Source organism: Microtus ochrogaster, chromosome 2 (assembly GCF_000317375.1).
Source record: "Microtus ochrogaster isolate Prairie Vole_2 chromosome 2, MicOch1.0, whole genome shotgun sequence".
Taxonomy (NCBI): Eukaryota; Metazoa; Chordata; class Mammalia; order Rodentia; family Cricetidae; genus Microtus; species Microtus ochrogaster.
In genome coordinates, this window is record NC_022010.1 from 37784653 (window position 1) to 37790749 (window position 6097).

At 40.2% G+C, this 6097-nt stretch overlaps 1 protein-coding gene across 2 annotated transcripts in view; it reads right to left on the reverse strand.

Moving 5' to 3' along the window:
• The window catches only part of Fgf12 (fibroblast growth factor 12), a 543179-nt gene that overhangs the window by 259087 nt on the left and 277995 nt on the right, over positions 1-6097 (reverse strand). The gene's annotated exons all lie outside the window — the stretch shown is intronic.

A 6097-nucleotide genomic window follows, 5' to 3' on the forward strand; every position in this document is an offset into this window, starting at 1 on the left:
CACTGGAGAAAGTAGCAATGACATCCTGCTCACCCATGTTGCCCCCACCACCCCGGGAGCGCGCACCCCCGCCACATTTTGGAACAGCAAACTGTTTCCATCTCTTTGGAACCTAGATTTCTTGTTTCTGTCGGGAAAGCTACAAAGCAGATTCAGTGCCTAGAAAGGTCTCAGTAAGCAACCTGCCTCGAGGGTGAATAAAGGTGGGATGCTAGATTGATGTGAACAAGGGCAGTGAACAACAGCACTGGAGTGCACGCTTGTCTACAGAAATGCTTGCCCTGCTCCTGGTAGGGAGCATCAAAGGAAACACAGCATTGGAGATTCTGGAAACTTGTGTTCACCCTTGGTTCAGGCTGTGGTCTGTCTGGGAGAGCCCCTTAGTCCTGTTTGCATTTTCTCTCCAACCAGTCTTCAAATAGCACCACTCTCTCCTTCATTCAGAGGGTGATCTGCAAACAGAGACTTAAGTTTTCTCAGAGGCTGGGGGAAAATACCAGCCCTGCACCTTGCTGAAAATGGACCCAAACTCAGAGGGACCCAGGGGTTGTCTAAATATGAGCACAAATCTGCTGGACTACCTGAGATTCACTTGGGCCATGAGAAGGGCTGAGGTGTGAATCTGACAACCCAACCAGGTGTCTGGCCTTTCTGACTGCTGGGTAGGCAAAGCAAAGACTGGTGTGACAGTTGAGAGGAGTATTAAGGAGGGACGGTATGGGAGGAGGGGAGAGCATGAAACCATTGCAGCAGCCCAGTTTGGCTGGCTGGGGATGATAGATTCATTCCTGGAATTTGAACAACACCAATCAAGATAGGTGAAAAAGATGTGCACTCCAAAGTACATCTGACAAGACAGAAGGGATTGCTTGAAATCAACTGGCAACACAGCCAATTAGGAAAATGTTCAACGTCCACAAATAAAATTATTATTTTCTTTCCTTGGCTACAGGAAGGCTTGCCTTATTTTTTTTCAGCAAGGCAGGCACAGATAGTACTGGCTGGCTTTGGGGAGGACCCTGTCTTTGGCAAATCAACACCCCAACAGCAAAAGGTCATCTAAGGGGAATCTCAAGAGTGAACAAGAAGGCAGAGACTATAAGGAAGAACTAAGGAAATCAGCTCAACTTGGTCCCTTTCATTCTCACAATGAAGATAATCGTCCCCATCTACCTCACAGAACAGAATGTGCATATGTAAGCATTTTGACAACAGGGAAACACCAACTGAATGACAGAGTTGATGGTGGTGTTTTGAATGCCTCTGATTCACCTGAGATGTTTGCTATAAAGATGCAAATTCCTAAGGAGAGGCTCTGAGAATATGAAACAAATCTCTATGACTGTAACATATACTTTGGAATTCTTAAAAGCTTCTCCACATCTCAAAATATAACTGTGTACCGTATACATACAATACATACAGATAATATTAGAAGAATACAGCAAGATTCTCAAAATTAGTTACATTCCTCCCAAACTGCAGTCCTCGCCCCTCTTTTTCTTCAAGCAGGACTAAAAAAAGACATGTCTTCTCAAATCTTTACTCTTTAATAGGCTGCGGAAATACACCTAGAAGCAAAGGAAAGTTGTAGAGGAAGAAAGGAGGAATCAGCTCCTGCTAGTTGAAGTCCTCCCGTCTTGACATGTTGTTATTATAGGATGTAAAGACTAAATATCTTTTCAACGTCGGGTCTCTGAGAGATACATTAGCCCTGTCTTGGATCTCTATTAAAAAGAATGGGGTGTTTGAGTTTCAATGAATGACAAAGACATGGCATTCGCTTGCACTTCTGCTACTGTTGATGCACTTTTTAAAAGCTATTCTGTCCTTAAATGTTTCGTCAGCACTACCATCTGCTTCACTTCCCCAGTGGAGAAAAATAGATACACAGAAATCTGAAAAACCTAGGTCCTGAGTTCATGAAGGTTGAACTCAGAAGAAATATGTAAATGAGGTTTTTATGAATCAATTCAAAGCTTCTATATCTGTTTCACTGAATTACAACCCTTGCCCAATGCTTTTCTGGGTATGTTCAATAACTCTGCCTTTACCGGTGAGAAGACACATCAACCTGCTGATGGTTGAGGTATCTCAGAGCTATACAAATCCCAATTTTTCTGCTATCTTTCTTAGGATAAATGAAGAATGTCCCTTTCTAGTTTTGAAGACATCATGAGTGGGAAAAGTTTTAGTTTGGAGAAAGTTGCCAAATACACATCAGAAGAATTCTTACATAGCTGTATTTATATCTCTTACCTCCAGTCAAACAAAATATAGACAGTATTAGTCATCTCCATATTTTAAAATAAAAAAAAAACATAGAGAGATTTAATTGTCTTTGGCTTGCTCACAGACCAAATCTTCCAACTCCCAAATCAAAGTAGGATTACCTCACACATCCATTTTAAACACGGTATTGAGTACACCTGGTATTCAAGATGCGGTGTCAGTAAACCCAAGGGAATTACATACACTTCTACAATTCCCTTGTCACCAATAAACTTGAAGTCTATGCTTTAATGTAAAGTGTACATTGAACTTTTCTTTCTTTCTTTTTTTTTCCATTTTGGTTTTTCAAGTCAGGGTTTCTTTATATAGCCCTGGCTGTCCTAGAACTCATCTCTGTAGACCAGGTTGGCCTTGAACTCAGAGATGTGCCTGCCTCTGCCTCCTGAGTGCTGGTTTATCATCTCTTTACAGTAAGCTACTGGATCAGCTCTCTGTGCGACAGCTGCAGCACTGATGAAGGAGATCCACCCTCACAGCTCTAAGCAAGGTCACGGAATACCAAAGATTGTGACAGTGATGTGCAGTGTAAGAAAGAGAATGCTGTCCTTCACCTGTCCGTCTGATCAAGTCCCTGCTCTAACATGCAGACCTTGCAGAACACTGATTCTGAGATTCACACACATCATCACTCACTCCCGTGCATAAGGTATTTAATGGAGACTGGAAAGCTACATGAAGTGGGTGATTAACCTTGCAATGACAGGCATAACGCCATCAGTAAAATACTCTCATTGTCTTTGTCTGTTGGAAGCACAAGAAGGCCCACCTCTCTACGTCCACCATCCTTCTGGGAGATTAATCCTTTAACTCAAAGTTCAGGAACATAGGCAAGCTGGTCTTGACCACAGCAGGCTTGCAAGGTAGGCAAACTTGTCTCCAACCGTCTGTCTTGAATGGTCCCAGTACTTGAAGCAGCTTCACCCTCTCAGAGGGTCAATTAAAGAAGGCTGGCTGAAGCAATGTAAACAAGTACTGTCTAATCATTTGTGAATTTCTTTCTGTAGCAAGTTCATTCTTGTTTTGTTATTTTTTTTATTCAACAGTTCAACAATGGAATCACCCTGTGTATATGCATGTCTATTCTGGACATCTTTCAAGACAGGAAAGGAGAGGTCTTATTTCTATTTATGACAGACAAAGACGAATGTCTTTGCTGCTTAAAAAGAGAAATGTTCATGTTTTGAATTACATCCGTTTTGATGAGAAATATTAGGGCTAAGTGTCTTGAATACCTCTAAGTGCATCACAGTTCCTGACACTCTGAGTCTTTGTGACAGTCCTCTAAGGTGGGCTTATCATAATGAAGAAACCAGACACAGAGAGGTCAAGTTGCTTAATTTAGGACACACAGATTAGTGTCTGAAAAGTTTGTAGAATACAAATCTGTTCATTTTCAGTGGTTCTCTTTTATTATGATTTTGATACTGTATGCCAATAAAAACAGAATGTCATCATTAACAAGTATAAACATGCAATGACTTTCACATTTAAGAATATAATTGCCACTTCTGTTACCCCCATAGTTTTCTATCCTTTTTTTTTTTTTTTTTGAGACAAGGTTTCTCTGTGTAGCCCTGGTTGTCCTAGAATTCACTTTGTAGACCAGGCTGGCCTTGAACTAAGAGATCGACCTGGTCCTGCCTCTCGAGTGTTGGAATTAAAGGTGTGCGCCTCAATACTTGGCTACCCTTGTTATTTAATGTTGAACACTAATCTTTCATGTGTTTTCTCACCAAGACTAAAGAAACTTCTAACTAAAGTTCCCAGCTACTGTTATTTTCTGTTGAACACTATTCTTCCACACGTTTTCTTACTACAACTCAAAAAAACTTGCAACTAAAGTGAAGGGGTTAATTATAACCTGATTTCATAAACGAACACTTAGTGGAATGGCTTCCCAATGTCAGACAATGAAAATCTAGGAGTTACACTCAGGCCTCCTAGCCTTGATGGCTACACTTTCCTAATTGTAACCACAGAGAGGGGAACAATGGAAATTCCAAGCATCTTTGCAAGCAAGGGTCTCTGGCACAGTTTTAAAAATCACTTTCAAGAGATTGCTGTTTGGTGGGCAGAGTGGGCACAAGCATCCTACATTCTGTCCTGTTCGGCTGTGACCTCCTCTGAGTTGGAAAGCTAAAGTGATGATCTGTTTTATTTTATTTTATTTATTTTTATTTTTTCCCCAGTCTTGGCTAGGAGAGTATCCTTTGGCGTTTCCATTGCCTTCGTTCCTGTTCTTAAATACTGCACACTGCTCTGTCACATCCACACACATAACTGTTTCCCTTCCCAGGTGGACTGAGGTGTCACAATACCGCCGCTGGCGCGAGCCAGTCCCTCTAGGGTGTGAGCCACAAGGATGGGGTTCTGTCTGTCAGTTTTGATATTCCCAGTGTTTGAAATGCATAGAAAACATACATCAAACACTCAGATAATGGGATTAATTCATGCACCCAATAGCTTTGTGGTTGTGGCTCAGTGTAGGAGTCATGCTGAGTATATTTGAGATCTTAGGTTCACTCTCTAGTGCTAATATGAAATTCATCCTACCACTCATGTATCTTTCAAAGCCAAATAGATACATACATCTCCTAAAGAGAAGTGGGGGTACATTCACTTTTTGTAACAAAAAAGAAAATCAAGGTAACCTTCATATTCCCAAGTGGACATTTTGTTTCATCAGAATACTTTAAAACTTATCTGCCTTGAATAACCTATCTTAAAATCTAGTAGCCTGAAAAGGTATCTGGAGTCGGATTTCTGCTCTAACTAACAATCCTTCATATCTAGATTTATCTTTTCAATTCTTTCTGTGTGTCTCTCTCTGAAACATGCACACACACTGATGTACATGTCTACACCCATGTTCATAGTAAAACTGGAATAAATTAATAAGAGAGGGGAGCAAATATGTCAGAACAATGATGAACCAGTATCCAAAGTCTCGGAATGCAACTAAAGTGACTTTAAAATGTTTTGATAATTTTAATATTTATACTGACACCCATCTTCTCGGAGCTGCTCCTCCACGGGCCATTTCTAATTGCTCTCATTTATAATTTTAGTTTCCAAATTTCCAGGGAATGTATCTAGTTGAAATAGCACATAACTAACACTTAAAATATACTACAAAAATCACAATAAAATCATGGTTTGGTCCTTTACGTTGCACACAGCACTGGGCTGTGAAAATATACAAACAGTTCAGAAAAAAATGTGTCAAGGGATCCAATGACAATTTGCAACCATATGATGCATTCGGATTTTACAGTCAGTGAAGACGTGGGACTTCTTTACAAGTAAGTTAGCCAATTGCCTGCCACTTGGTTGAGTATGCTAACCACTGTGGCACTAGAGAAATGTATTCCTTTCTCCACTTTTTGGCAGTCCCATCTCCTTCTTTAAAAAGGGTAGAACAAGGAAGCAGTTAGAACTAGCTTTTAAAAGAGACTTAATCAGAAACTTTGATGATTTGCTAAGACAAGAGTTAAAAGTCGGCTTCAGGATAAATTGAATCTAGTGCAAAAACAAAACCATAAAGTAAACCATCTTAAATTTGCTCTCTAGATATGATTAAATGTAGAATTTGGGGGCAAGAATTGAAGTAACAGTTTTGTCACTATAAACCCCTTGTAGAGTATTTTGAGTATTATAGCTACTTGCAAGTGTATTGACTAAATGTGGTTTTAAAATATTAATGTACCCCCTGGATCCAGCAATACCACTCTTGGGAGTATACCCAAGAGATGCCCGATCATATGACAGGGGCATTTGTTCAACTATGTTCATAGCAGCATTATTT